General features: G+C 40.4%; 1 long non-coding RNA gene across 1 annotated transcript in view; it reads right to left on the reverse strand.

Moving 5' to 3' along the window:
• LOC146236472 (uncharacterized) overlaps window positions 1-16,183 on the reverse strand; it is a 109,832-nt gene that overhangs the window by 50,515 nt on the left and 43,134 nt on the right. Inside the window, exon 3 of the long non-coding RNA XR_014740884.1 lies at window positions 6,006-6,080. This is a non-coding gene — a long non-coding RNA (uncharacterized LOC146236472). The remainder of the gene's footprint in view (window positions 1-6,005; window positions 6,081-16,183) is intronic.

Consider the following 16,183-nt stretch of genomic DNA (forward strand, 5'->3'; position numbering starts at 1 on the left):
GACAAATAATCACAGTCATACAATAAATGCTCAGTCATGGACCATGCAGTGTAACAAGGGGCTGCCGCTAGGCGCAATAATTTATCAAGCGTCCGGAGCAAAGCATTAATTTTAGGATGTGATCAGGCGATAAGTCCATTTCTGCGGTAGTATCATCTTCTGTTAAGGGACAGCAGCAGTCCTAAAAGCGTGTCTGTGTCCATGTGACACTGTGATAAAATCCCTCTGGTCTGCGGACTGTGTCATGTCATACATTATGTAATGACATGTAATAGAAGTCTGGAGGAAATGTCATCAATCATGCATTAGACAGGGAGAGAAACACGCCAAATAAATGGCTGTAAATTATCAATCTAAATCCACCTTGCTTCTTATTTTTTTAGTTGGCCATTTTCTTTTCATTACTTAAAATTGAGAAATAAAAACCATTCCTAAAAATGTAATTTCGGAAAAAAGAAAACTGATTATGTTAATTCCCATTACACTAGGCCCTGGGGGAAAATTCTGAGCAAGTTACCTGCTCATGGCAATATCGTAATGCAAATGAGAATTAGCATACAATCAAGTTAGCGAAATTAAAATATATATATTTTTCTATATCCAGATGAATATTATGAAATAACTAATGGAAAGTGACAGGATGGAAGTACAATAACGTAAAAATCCCTCTGGTGCTGGTGGATATGAACACTGCCAGATGTCTTGTGTCCCGTGTTTAAATTAATGTATGTTAGCAAAACTCTTTAGCATTCTTGTGTGTGTGGATGTTTAGTGTTCGAAAAGTAAGCAATTTCACCGTTGTGATTTGTCACATGTCACGTGTGGAAAAGAAACCTTATCCAAAAAGCAGCACTGGGTGTTTCCTGTCAGGGGATTGGCTGTGACAACCTTCATTGTTCATACTCTTACCATGTGTGAGCTGTTGTTTTAGTAATCTGCAGATCACAGTTCCATACCTACTCTGAGTATGTTGTAAAAATAGTTTAATGCTGAAGCATTAATGAGGCAGGATTAGGAATTCCCCTTCCATCCCATCATTTTATAAACAAAAACCCCTGTGAATTCAGTCAGAGAACATTGTTTCCAAACACACACATCCATTACACATGCGTACACATTACCCAAAGTTGTCTTTCTATGTGATTCACTCTGTATTCAGACGGCTTTCTCTCTGCCTCTCCAGGGCAGCAGATCCAGCGGCCACGGGGGTCAATAATGCATGATTGTTTTTCAATGTCTAAGGCTGTGCTATTGCGGCCTTGGGGACCCTTGACCAGATGTGAACTTTGCCAGGAAGGTGCCCCATTCTAATACCGCCACCTGGCCTGAACCAAGGACGGCTGAAATAAACTGACATTCTGATGCAATATACAGACAATCTTGTACAGAAACAGTGTCTCTCACACACGCAGTCACAGGTGATATCCAACACGGCATGGGCATGGTAAAAAGGTATAGTTACCGAGGTGTGGATTAAATTAGTGTAAGGAAACACGGTAGGCTTCTATGAGCCTGAGGGGGGTCTCTCATTAGTGAACTAGCAGAATACATCTCTGCCAAACGCAAGTGTTCTGATGCACCAAGCAAAAATGGCACAAACCCAACCATGCTTCATATTTTTTCACAGGAATTGAGTGGTTTTCCAAGGGGCTCCCTCTGAATGTTTGCTTTTCAGGAGTCTTTTAAACGCTTGTATTTTTCATAGGTAAAGAGGAGCCGTCTTGGCAATGTTAGGAAATTGCAGACCAATATTGATTCAGTCCTTGCATTTGTGAATATTGATCCCCTCAGTGAAGACTGAAGCAGAATGTGAAATACTGAGACAATATGCTCGGTTCTCTTTTCGCTCTCCCAACCCCCGCTTCTTTTCTACACCTAGTCCAAACTGGCCACCGACTGAGAACGGTACACAGTATCGACCAATCCCATCCGCAGGAGCGATTGGCCCTGAACATGGTCGGAATGTGTAACTGGACCCGCTTGTCTGATCTGATTGAGCTCAAAGTCGGCGATCACCGCTATTAGGACTAACATTGGCCCTATTGCAAGCTCTTAAACATTGTGCTTGGGGCTGAGAAGGCTGCTCTCTGTCTTTACGTTGGGTCAACCATTGTTAAATCACAAGACCTTGAAACTCGTGCCAGACCTTGTATAGATGAAGCATCGGTGGATTAGAGGAATGAGGAGGGGTGCATGTGTGTGTATGCTGATCTAGATGCTTGTCTCGAAACAGTGGGGTCAGCTGAGTGGCAGTCTGTCATGACTCTGACCTTTGTGTCACAGTTGTGTTGTCTGCAGGCTTCGGGTGAAAGTTAATTGAGAAAGCTAATTGACCTTGGTCATGTCACTTAACATTAAACTCTTTGGACATAGAGAAACACTGTTACACATTGCTGAGGTTATAAATATGACCAGTGCATTATTATATATATACATATATTACTTCATATAAAGAAATTGACAAAAAACATTTTGAGTTGTCCCAAAATGCCAATACATTTTTCAATTAGTGACATGGTCTCACCTGAATGAATATACACATAAACAAACCAAGACAAACCATCTAATGAATAATACATATGTAGAGTGCCTGGCAAATGCAAATGTCTTCTGAGGTTACCGGAATGCTAAATATAGGGTTGTTTTTGGAAAGAGAAAAACTACTAAAAGTCAAAAGCAGTCAAACATTTTAATATGATTTGTAAGAAAGAATTTGTTAAGGGAAGTAATGCCTATCTAAAGTAAATAGGTCCCTCATTCTTCAGAGTTTATTTCCACACAGCCTCACCGCACATCTCAATGTGAAGGGGAGCTAGGGGACGCGGTGAGTGAAGTGTTTACCGTTGTTTGTTTAGTTCAGTTCTGTGACTGCTCCGTTTGTTAATGAGCTATTTATCCCTTCACCCCTAGTATTACTAACATAACCATGCAATTAAGTCTGGCTTTGACTAAGTAAAATGCTTGCATTCAGTCCTCTTCCTTCCTTCCGTTTTGATTGAAATCAGTCGGATTGTTTGCTTGCATGTAGCATTCTGGCTGTACTGATTTGATACTGTTCACAATCACTGACTGAAGCAGGGTGTGTGTGTGTGTGTGTGGGGGGGGGGCAGCCCCGCATGCCAGTGAATTAACATTTTGACGAAGCGCAAGTTGATAGGGTAATCTGACATGACATAGGCCAGCCCTCAAAGGGAGGCTAGGTTGCTAATGTAGTGACTGGTGGAGTATTGACCTGGGCCACACTTCCTAATTGCTACTTTCACCTTATATGTCAGACTAATTATTTTACAACAACACAGCTGCCAATAAGAAAAGCCATGTTGGACCGACTTCTGTGTCAGTCTTCACAACCTCACCCCCCCCCCCCCACCCAATCCCCCTCTTTAATCCTCGACACAGTGCCCAAAAGAGACAACCACCAGTAACCTCAAGCTCCACCCCCAACGACTGCACGAGGTTGCAAAAGACAAGGACAAGTCAACCCTGCTGTTCCGCACCCCGCTGCAGCTCCCCCATTTGTTGCTTTTGTTCTTAATTGCTGTCTTCTGACAGTCAGTGTGTGAATAATCGACCTGCAAAGGGAGGAGCGGTGGGTAAAGAACACACACACACACTAACTGTATACACACAGCCACATAATGTACACACGCCTCAAAGGCTTAAAAGGCTGTCGGCTTTAAGTGTAAATTCTGTGAGAGTAGAATAGCGTAATGTAGAATATTGAGAGAAACTTGAGGAGTACAACACAACTTCCTCCCCTGCACCGTGGCCATGTCATTTCCTGGACGTGTCATACATCATCTTATCCCCTTTGTTGCACTGTGCTGTTAGACAAACATTGTACCAATATATTATATATTGGGTGTACATGTGTATAATACACATGTATACAAATATAAGCCTGATCCTCATGTTATTGAGCCATAGCTTTTGGTATGACTCCATTTCAAGCATACATCATTTTAGCACAGGATGGTGAAAGCATCTCTTCACCAGTACAAGCATAACAAAGAAACATAAAAACACCTGTTCAAAACACCAGCTCAGTGAATCTGGTGTGTAGCAGGCGAGAATTGATCAAAAACTCATAGTTTGAATTCAGCACATGCTGTTCATTGTCTGCGTTCAGCTGTGTGTTTGAGATGCAGGGCCACGTGAAGACACTCGCTGATCTCCTCTGAAGCATGCCGCTCTGTGTGATGGCCTCCCTGAACTGTAAGGCATGACGAGGAGAGGGCTGAAGCTCATAGAGCAAGGTGCGGCAGGGATGAGAATGTCAATAAAATTGTTTCTATGGAGAGAAACGCTGGTGAGGAAGAGAGGACAAACCAAAAAAAAAAAAAGAATAAATGCCAGTGAGAAAGCTATTTGAGAAGACAATTAGCCTACCACTTGAATCTCAAAGCAATCAGGAGACCTTCTTATCATTTCCAAAGATCCAATTTCTGCACATGACAGGAAAAATAAATAAATAAATTAGTAACGCATTCCACAGTCCCATGCCTGTGTGTTTGTTTTTGACAGTCAGACAGTAGAAATTATATATGGAAAGCAATCGGTGTGAAAAACAAACAAGGATCATTTGGTTGTACGCAACCAACGGAACACTCAATCAAACGCAACAAAATAATTCCCATTTTAACCCCATCCAATGATGACGATACAATCTCTCTCTCTTCACAGGCAATGTTCCAAAGGTCGAGCGGTGGATCCAAGTTTTGCATGGAGAAAATAATTTCATTCCAACCTCATCTGTGTTTTTGGTCGGTCTAGGAGAGCCTGGTGGGCCATGATATTTCCTTAAACTAAATGTCACGCACGCACTCGGCCATGAAATGTCAGACTAATTCAGGGCACCAGGAAAATACGTGCTAGCACAAACTGTCGTCCCCAGCTCATACATTGTTTTCAGCAGTGTAATTCATCAAACAGTAAAGGTGGCCAACAAATGCGAGGTTAAAAAATATATAAATATAAAACAAATGGTTGGTGCTCACAGAGGGCCCGGAATTGATTTTGCAACAAAAAGTGTATTTAAAATCTATCTCCATCTGAATGAAAAATTGTAGCACACTTTTTACCAGCGCAAAATCTATATGATACATCATGCTGCTGCAGGTCTGTGAAAAAAGTATTGTCTAACTGCCACTACAGTGAAAACATCAGGCCTTAAAGGATGTACTGACAACCTATTTATCCTGTTTCAAACATTACTGAGGAGTCTTGTAGTACAGCTCAGTCCTAAAATCCCTAAAAAATATAATAAATAATAATAATAAAGTGTCTCAAACAAAATTAACTATGCTATATCATTGTACAAACATTCAATTTCTTCAGAAGAAACAGCTTGGAAATAAGTCCACAAAGTATATAATAGTAAAGTACAGACCATTGAACAACCATTTTTGGAGGAGGTTCAATAGCAGTGGTGAAGCTCTGCATATTCATGTCAAAGTAATTGCCTATTCTTTTCGGCCTCCTAAACTCAGACAGAACTTTTTGCAGATGCTGTTGGGATGGGTTTGACCTGCTTGTCTTCATCTGCATTTGACATTCTAGCACTGAGCTACACCCATCAGATGTTGAATGCATGTATACAGTAATACAAACACATCCAAATGGACTTTGTTAAGCATAACCTTCTATTCCCTTTGCAGAACCACAACAGACTAGTAGTCAACCTAAGACAACAATGATGATACAATGAGATGAGGTACTGTAGATTCTAAATTGGCTAGTAATTGGAGACATTAGATTGGATATTGTGCCTGATGGAATTGAGTGTGTGTGAGTGAGAGAGTTAATAGTTTTAACAATTTAAATCCATTTTAAGGAGAAAGTACCCTGGTCTCTGAGTACCATTTAGACAGCAGGGTGGTGCATCGCATGCGGACCAACAAACCAATGTCAGTCGTGTGCATACACACACAGTGGGATATACTATGAGCACATCTCTACATCTCATGTTATTCTAAACCGTCTATAGAGTCATGGCGGCAACTCACCATTTTTGCGAGCGCTGATATTTTCATCTGATGCTTTGAGAAGCTGACAGGGATAGTTGACAGGGTATCCTGGGGCTAAACCAAATAATAAACGTTAATCACCAATTTTTATCAGGAGAAGAATGTTGATGCAGACAGTCATGGTGTTTGCTGAACTGATGTGACCGCATGAGCAATTTAAAAACCAATCCACTTGTTGAGACGGGTTTAAAATGACAACAGAACTACTTAAAAAAACAGACTTAATTTACATTTATAGGTGCATGTCACTACCCAAGACTATCAATAAGTCAATAAACACATACAGAATGAGTAAATGGCAAACAGCATGAAACAAAATGTTATTGTCTCTGTGGAACTGCTTGTATGATACTCTGGTGATATGAAAACAAAGTGACAAGGGAAGTATACATATGTGTGTGTATAAATGACAACAGAGAAAATGCAAGCTCTCAGGCTGATGATGTCCCTGCTGAATAGTTATGGGATAAGTCATTAAAAAATTGACCACTTACACTTAAATTAGACAATTTCATTTCATGTCAAAATAAATTAAAAGATTGAGTCCAAAGTTGTCTTTGAAGTTTGCCTTATATCCTTAAAACAAAAAAGCTAGAGAAAATAACTATCATACATAATGCATGACATCTCATAAAACCAAGCATACTTTCAAGAGTTATTTTTTCCTATCATTCTTTTTTTCCTATCATTCTTTTTTTCATCCTTCAAAATTTTGCTCCAGGCAATATAAAAAGGCAGTGAATATAAAGTAAAAGTGCAACTATTCTATTTCCAAAGTGGACAGCAGCCAGTCAGGTCTTGTAATGCTTAATGCTGGATCCAGTATGATATCCCCCCAGGACAAGAGAGTCATCATATTAGCCAACACTTCCTTTCATGTCTGTGTTTTCCTCGAATTTGATAGAGTACAAACAGGGATCAGACCCTCAGCAACATTTCAATGCACGGTGGAATCATACAAACCATGGCCGCTTCTAAAGAGACGATTCCACGTGTGGACGGACAAATCAAACAATCAGTGCTGGGGAAGATGGCGAGGGGGGGGAAAGATCTATTTTGAATTAGCGTGCTACCCGTCTCAGATTCTCTGTTATGGTACATGCATTATTCAGATAGAGGAGACCGCTTGCATGTTCTCTGCTGGTCTGTTCAGCACTGATGTGGAAGGTAGGGGTATCAGAAGGGAGGATGTTGAAAAGAATATTTCAGACTTCTGGGAGTGCTGGTAGCTATGTGAGGTATTTTCCAGTCTTGAGGCATTGAAAAATAAAACGTGCATCAAGCTAGGATAATTCTCAGAATTCTCTGAATTTTTTTGCTATCATTCAGGGACAACAAACATTCCCCAACAGTACAATTCCTGTATTTAAAGCTTCAAATTCCAGAGCCTATTGTAAATGCCAAGTACTAAAGAACTAACTAATCAAATAGCTGGTAGTAGTTAGTATAGTATTGCATAGAAGACCTTTCCCTGCATCAATTATGTGTAATAAGCTATATCTAACATCTAAAGGGCCCATTCCTCCACCCTGCCTGTCAGACAGACACTTGTAGGATTCTGTAAAGGAACACCATGCTAAGCAATTGTTAGGCAGACGCAGTGTGTGCCATGATTTGTTTTTTTCAACCCTAGCCCTAATTGTAATGTCAAGCCCCAAGTTCAACCACAAGAGTAGAAAGCCCATCAAGTAAGGTGATTAGATCAACTGTTTTACAAAGCATAATCCAAAAGATGTGTGATGCTGTTGATTGTCAAGAGGCACCCACCACTGAAATAGTTACATCCTACCTCAGACACGAATGTCATCTTGCGCAGAGCAGTAATAAGAATCATATGTGGCTGAATTAATGCTGCCATATTTGCTGGCCTTTTAGAAACAATAAAATAAAACATGGAGTAATTCCTATTCTGTGGGGGAGAGACGAAGACAAGTCGGCAGAGTTAAAACTGCTTATTAGACTCCGCCCTTTAAATCTCACATGGGCCTAGTCCCGGCCTTGTTACATTGTGGTTTTAATAAAGCTGTCAAATCTCCTCGATTGTATGTGTGGCCCATATTTATGCAAGCCTGTTTAATGTTGTCCTGGGACTTGCTTAGTTTATGATGCCAATATCAAACAGGTCATGACACTTAATCAATTGCCTATAACCCTCCCTATAACTATTGAATTTCAGACGCTAATAAACATGCTAGTAAACACACCCCAGTATTCGAGGTTAGCTTGGTTAATTGCATAGGAAAGACTTATCTGGAAGGGAGTCCAGTACATTTCTGACACTTTATGACATCCTGTAGAACTGGATGAACATTGAGATAGTGGGAGTCGTAGCAAGGCTAGCACAGAAATCATAATTACCACTTGGAAGGATTCTGATGGAAGTCAAACTATACAAAGTATTCACCAACAAGTTCACCTGACAGGAACATTTATTTCCACCAATGTTTCAGTCCTTTGGATTTAACACAGGTTGTGCTGTGACACCCCAAATCATAAACAAGTCCTTACAATTCTGTTCCAAAAACAAATAGTACTTGATATGCTGCCCAAAAAAGTCATATTCATATTCAACAGTTTACATTTAATTGGGGAAAAGTGGCCCAAGTGTATCACACTATTCATGGTTATTCCCCAACAGGGTGCAATTTTTCAAAATAGCTAATAATATTGGGCCCAGTCCACAATAATAACCTTGAAGCTTGAGTGATCTGTGAAACATTATCTTTGATGATCCCACAACAGAAATTTGGTACGCAGTGGCAGATGGAGCGAAAGAGCTTGTACATGTAAGAGGCTGCTGCCAGCCAACACAGTTAGTTGTAACATAGTGAAACAATTAAAAAAAAACGAAAATAAAGAGGTCCACACCAGACACAGACATCTTTTGCTGAGCATATCTAATGAAGTCACAGTCAGTTTGTCCCAGCTACCAAAGTCTATTCTCTGTAATCCTCTAAATGTCTTCGGCAGTTGATATTGTCATTGTTTAATAGAAGGCAGTTGGCAATCATCTTAAGGCATGCTGCCAAAATCCCATTCTCATGATGTAAGAATTACTGTGATGCATTTATAACAACAAATGTTTGAAACACTGAAATCAGTAAAAAAGTTTTGCATTTGTCACTGAGTGTTCATACCAATGAATAAACATAATTAATTATAGACCCCAGCTCTCATGGATAAACCATTACCAATTTAGTCGCCTCTGTCCTCTGTAAAACATGACATCACAAGATACCAACTAATTGGTGAATTGAAAAATGATTCCATCCTCGGTCTTGAAACTAATCTGCCTTTAATTAATCTCCTGATCAGAGTCCACACAATGGAGGAGATAAATTGCTCCAACTGTGAGGAGTGACTATCAGGATATGGCTGGAGGATATGATAGTGACATTTCTTTTAACGCCTGCTCAATTACTAACTAGTTTTCATTCAATTTATAAGCTACTGCGGAGGTAAAGTGAATTAAAAGCAGTAGAAATAGCCTACCTATGAATGTGGTTATTATCGACTGCACTGATGAATATTCATCTTGTTCTTTAGCCCAAGATAATGAGATTTAACCATCTTTACCCAGGCTCTTTAGCAATGAAAATGCTATTAATTACAGTTACAGTTGTTTTGGAATTCATGATGTTTTATCAATGAATAAAAGTGTGGTCTGAAGGCATAATTAGCCAGCATGCTAAATAATATTTAAATGGCTACCTCCAAGAAACCAGGAGTGAAATAAAAACAACTTTGATGTGGTCCATCACTCTGACTGTGGCCCATATTACTTTAGGCCCTGTAGAATGATTACTTCTGAAATTATTTATCACATACGGTGTACTGTGTGAGTCTACAGCACAGCACAGTGTCTGTGTGATTCTACAGCACAGCACAGTGTCTGTGTGAGTCTACAGCACAGCACATCGTCTGTGTGACTCTACAGCACAGCACAGTGTCTGTGTGAGTGTACAGCCCAGCATTTGTGTGAGAGCACAGCACAGTGTCTGCGTGTGTGACTTGTGTGAAAGAGAGACAGTAAGAGCAGAAGAGCGAGAAAGAAACGACGGAGAGGGGGGCAAGAACGAGAGTCTGGAGTGCTTGAAAGAGGGAGGTAGACGGAGGGAGAGAGAGCCTTCTGCAGTTCGCACACAGCTCCCATCGTTGCCCAGACAGCCACTGGTCCACTGTGGCCTGCTGCAAAGAGGTGAGAGGATCTTGAGAGTTGTCTCCCACTGAGCAGCACAAACACCCCCTCCCAGAGCCCCAGGGGGTCAGACCAGGCCTGGGCTCTGCTAAACCCAGACACACTCAGCTCAGTGTGAGGAGGAAAGCTAATAAGGAGCTGGGGGTATGGGCAGTCTTAGACACCAACCTACTCCACATATGCACTCGCGTTTCAACTTCATAGCTATCTGCTAGTCTTTGCAGTCGTTCATGACAGGGAAGTATAGCCTTATCCACGATTCATATTCGGTTTCAAAATGGATTATTCCCTTTCTCTACCTCTCCTTCTCTCTCTCTCTCTCTCTCTCTCTCGTCAAGTACATCAATTGATTCTTTCCTTTTTGGTACCCCCAGCATTACTTTAAATGTAATGTGTTCTCTTCCAGACGGTAATACACTGGCATGCAATTTGGAAGCTCCAATAGTTTGATACTGTATTTTATGCTTTTAACAACTCCTCCTCATTGCACTGCATGTACATTTTGAGACCCATTGTAAACAGAGAAAATAACCGACATTTGATAATGCACAAGGGAAGATGTATTCATAAGATCGTAAACATGGTAAGCTTATTTTTTGTATTACGATGACTATGATTCAACATCATATGGAGGCGTGATGTCAGCAGAGAAGGTCAAAGGTCAGTGCGTCTGGGTTTCTTCCTGTTTACAATAAGTGATCTAAGGCGCTTGGGATGTGACACAGGCTAACATAGTGAACCAGTGAGGATCTCCCAGGACCGGGGCGGTGAGTGCATTATGTGTGTGTCAGAAAAGCTGACCTTGCTTAACATACCGGCTGAGGTCTTGCCATGTTCACCGACCGAGACACAGAGGTAAATAATTAATGTGCCTTCTGTGTGAGATAAATTTAGAAAACCATTATGCTGTTTGCATAAATTCACCTCCCCTCCCAGAAAATGATTACACCACATGGAAAACATGGGAGGGGTGGGGGGACAGACAGAGAAAGGGTGAGGAGGGCCTTTTTTCCTTCTTTTCTGAGTCAGATGTAGTTTGATGTGGCAGGGAGTACCGTTTCTCGGTGAGTGAATCCGTGAGTGAATACAGTATTTAGGCTACTGAACGTGACAGACTTTATTCTATCTTCATGCATGTGGTTTGTAATGGCTTGCCACTTCAAATACAGTATCTGAATGGGCCTGTTTGCATTAAGTCTCACTCAATCAGGCACATTGCAAACACTGAATTGAAATGGGGATGGGGGATATGTTGGCATAATTGAACAACGGCTTGCTTTTGCTAGATTACTTAGAGCTCCACTGCGTAGAGTCAAATCACATCAGTGTGTTTCTTTCTGTGATGGGTAAAATGTTTTCAACATTAATAACAATGCATCCTCGAGTCAGTTTTGTGCACAAATTTCTTAGATACATAGAACTGGCTCGTTCTATGTAGGCAATTTAAAATCTGAATCTCAGTAAAATTAGATCTCTTTTAGGATTCTGACATTTTAACAAACAAGTCTGATCTTTAACCAGCCTTCTTGTAGTCCAAAACACAACGTGCCAGCTCACCCTCTTCTCATTTACACTGCTGACCTCGTCTTTAAAAAACTCTGATGATGTGAAACGTTAGACCTCGAGTCTGGCCATCCTCATCATGTGGTGAGCCACACTGCTGTGTTTATGCTTTTTTCTTCGGTGCACAGCAAGTCTTGTTTGTTTCGTTTGTTGGTTGGAGTGGAAGACTGCACTGAGTTGTTTCGTTTTTCTGTTGAGGGGGTTCGGATTGATGAGTCAGCGCTGAGGATGTGTGATATTGTGAGAGTGTGAGCCAAGTGCCCGTTTCGATAATCCATGTAATCCATGATAGCTTTTACTTTCCACTGCAGGGCAGTATGTTGACGTGTTTGACTCAGGGTAGTGGGATCTCTGGACCTTCGCAAATGTCTTTGCTAAGCAGTTTGAGATCATCGTCTCTTGTTTCTCACAGCTGTGGAGGTCTGGATGTCAATTGGCACCAAATGAAACTAATTGGTTTAACTCTTAACATTACAGATTGCAGTCCACATTCACTGCAAACTATCTACACCTGATTCAATGTATCTTACAGATACACAGAAACACACTGTAGTACCTTAGCTCAGACGCCACTGCAATGGCAAATACGGATGTCAAATGGCAAGAAAGAAAACATGAGACTGAAAAGGACTTTGCGGGTGCAAGATGGTAAAATGAAAATCCCACTAATGCCAATTATTGGCACATTCAGAAATCAACACAGTCAAAAATCAGGAGTTATGTGGCTCGAAGAACAATTTTGTTGCTTGTAATAGCTCGATTAGTCAATTAGGATGCTTTTTTGGGCATTAATCTACAACGGTGTCTGTGCGCCAACTGACTCTCTCCAAGGGCCCTTTTGGTGCCAAAATACTTAGGCAGATAATTTAATATTTCCCTTCTACTGGCAGAGCGAGGCAATGTTGTTTTAACTGATTGAATCTACTTCTGATTGCTAACTCATTTAAAAACAATGGGCGCAACAGCTGAACAAATCTTCAAGGCAGATGGGGAGGTTGTGGCTTCCAATTACACTCTTACCCCATTGTTTTCTTCTTCTTCTTCTCATAAAACCTTACAGTTTTGATGTCCTTAATGCCAATTCAGATGAGGTAAGGACACCAGCTGTGTTGTCTTAAGAGTTGTACCGCTGAGACATTACATTTGCTGTGTCTTACCTACTGTGTCCAAATCAATTGCTGACACTCAAAGCTACACTTGAGTGGGGTGTACTGTGGTGACAAAGGAATACCCACATCCATACTCCTACAATGTCAGGTGAATTATTCAGTATTATAAAAATAATTCTCTTTCTTCTTTCCGTTAAATATATTGTTGCTAAATATTGTATCCTTTAAAAGGTTAGGACTTATTATTAAAAGGAAAAACTACATACAACTGGAGCAGGTTGTGGTGAATATTCGGAATAAAATATCAATTAAACTACCTTGATATTAACATGGACAAAAGTAACTAATTTTATATTGGAGATGGTTTGGTTTCAATAATAATAGTAATCGAATTTAAAGAGAACTGTGTTTTGATTCTAGTATTGTAATCAGAATGAATCTAATTATGTGCAGTCAACAATACAAATCGTAAAACATAGCTTCACTACTACAGGAAGAAAAGAGTGTTCAACATTCTGGAATTCCTTGGTCAAAACTCTTGGTCAAGTTTGCCATCACCAATTCCTTTTGTTGTATTGGTACTCAGTTTAGTTTAATTCAAATTAAGATTATCTGCATGTGAACAAAATTCCTTTGGTCCAATGTTGATGGCTTTTGCAAAACCCTAAAAGTTCCAAAGGCCGACAAGCGGAGATCCTTAATATTGCTAACATCATTTTGGCATGTACAGTGTTTTGAGGTCAGAAATGGAATTCTCAAGTGGAAAGTGGTTGTAATTCCATCTCCTTCACTTTCATTCACAGAATAGGTGGTCAAATTACAAAAAAACACTGCTTTTGTGCTTCGGATGTGGCTGGAAGAGGATTTGCTACAATATACGTTGCAAGTAAACAAGCGTAAACAGAGTTCAACTAATACTATCCTGACAAATCTGAGGGTTTTAGTGTTTCATTTCAGTGACTTGGGAACGCCACCAACCTGCCAACTGAAAGTCGGGAAACGATCAATCTGAAATATGTCCTTTTTTTGGAGGCCAAGGCTTTCAGATAAGAGTTTGGTTTATTGATTGCCCTAGTCAGCCTGATATGAGGACTGTAAGTGCAGAAATATTGTCATTACGGAAGGTGGGATTGGGCCTGTCGCCAGCAGGGCTAGTTAATGGCTTGCCTTCATCGCTGGCAGCTAGGACTCGGGAGTCAGTACATTTTGTATGCACGCAAACATTTGGGGAACAGATTATGGTCTTGATAAAGATACATTTCAGCAGATGGGATTAATGATATGTTTACTCAACAGCTTCTCTTCCTCTTTCCACTCCCCTTTTTTTCCTTCGCCTCCCTCAGAGAATGTTCCAGACCCGCTTGAGCAATCCACCGAGGCCATCCGATCAGCAGGGGCTTTAAGATGGGGGGGGGGGGGGGGGCAGAGTAGGGAATGCAGTTGGAGCATTGTCAGGAGCAACAGTGTTGAATTTAAATTGTTCTAAAGGGTACAAGAACTGAATGGTTGTCATAGTGACGCACATCTGTCCAAAAGAGAAAGGGAGAGGGAAGGGAGTGAAAAGTGGGCATATAAAAGAGGAGCAAAGAAGCAGACAAATGAGAGAAACAGGGAGATAAACAGAGAGACGTCCCTGCTGCCAACATTACTCTGATTTGCATGTTGAGTCCTCTGTCTGTGCTCTCTGTATCTGCCGGCCATGGGCTATTAAACAAGGGCGGGCAGCGTATAGTAATACATTAACATGAAAACACCCAGAACCATGTGATCCAGCATGTCTGATTCTGCTCATTGATTTAATGTACCTTTTGCAATGAAAGGAGTGTGAAACAACTACGATGGGGACTTAACTGACTGCCATAAACCCCCCAAAAAAGAAAAAAAGAAAATGAACACTGCATTGTTACAGATATACACATAATGCTGAGACCGTGGGAGAAATCGATAAATAATCAGGTCTGCAATCTCAGACTGGGATTGCAAGGAGTTTCTTTGTCATTTTCTCTCAGTTTGTCGGGTTGATGCGAGACTGCTAGAAGTACAGTCAGTCACAGCGTGACACTGACCGACTGAACTGGAGTATTTGAAAGTGCCTGTTATCTTCAGGGTCAATTTGACCGCATTCAATGTTTTACATTTCTAAATAAATGATTGACATGCTTCATGAGAAATGATACATTTTACGCACATTTCTTTTGCTTGTCTTGAATAATATTGGAAGTCACAATAACATGCAATGTATTAATCCTCAAAAAATATCCCTCTGCTTTAGGGCCCTAACATAACCATCCCCCTAAAAGCTTTCACCTAATCTGTAAGATTTTAGGGTGATTTGAATATTTCTTCACGTAATAGGTATTTTGGATAATTAGGGTGGTGGGGGAGGTATATTTAAAAGACTATTTAGCTATTCAACAAAGAAACTAAGAACCTGACAAACTTGTATACAATAGGATCATGATTAAAATTGTAATAGTTTTCAGCACGTTTAAAATGCTGCGGTCAAACTGACCCCAAAGACAAAAGATGTCAGTAAATTTAAAGATAAAAGGAGGGTTAAGAGAGGGAAACGTGTGCATCATGTTATTTGTTAAGTTGTATTTATACAGGTTTTTTGTGTATGCTTGTGAGACTGTCCTCGACCGTGAAGTCCTTTAAAAGTGTTCAGAAAAGTATCTGTTGGGGAGGAATTTCTTGACCTAAGCCTTGTGCAAACGTTTCCAAAGTATTGCTCATGGCAAGGGTATTATCTGCACTGGTCCCCTATAATATCCCCTGTACCTAGTAGAGATAGAATATAAAAAAGGGCAGATTATTTATATTTTTATACCGTTTTTACAGATAAACTCTGTGAGTACTTTGAACAACCTAAAATCCATGTGTCATCTAACACCCCTGCATCAAAGTCTTGGGAACCTTAGCCTGATCCCACCATTCCCGCCTTGTTGATTATTTCCCTCCTTACTTCGTCCTCTTCCCCTTCCATTGTCGGTGAGAGAGATGTGGTTATGTTTGACTTTGTGAAAGGATTAAAAAGCGAATGTGTGAATGCGTAATGCACTTTGGGACTGAAGAGGGAGGCTGTTCATTTTTAGCAAAAAAGATTTAAACCAATATAATGGCAAAAAAAAAAATTGCAGTACCAGTCATGTCTACAGAGTCATAGGAATTAAACTGAAATTTTACCTGTTAATAAAATCACCAGCCCAAAATGCATTTCTGCACAATATAGTAAATTACGCACACACGCTCGCACACACACTCTACTTATTTACTGTGGTTCAAGA

The sequence above is a fragment of the Hypomesus nipponensis genome, chromosome 22 (assembly GCF_054491055.1).
Source record: "Hypomesus nipponensis isolate SF chromosome 22, ASM5449105v1, whole genome shotgun sequence".
Taxonomy (NCBI): Eukaryota; Metazoa; Chordata; class Actinopteri; order Osmeriformes; family Osmeridae; genus Hypomesus; species Hypomesus nipponensis.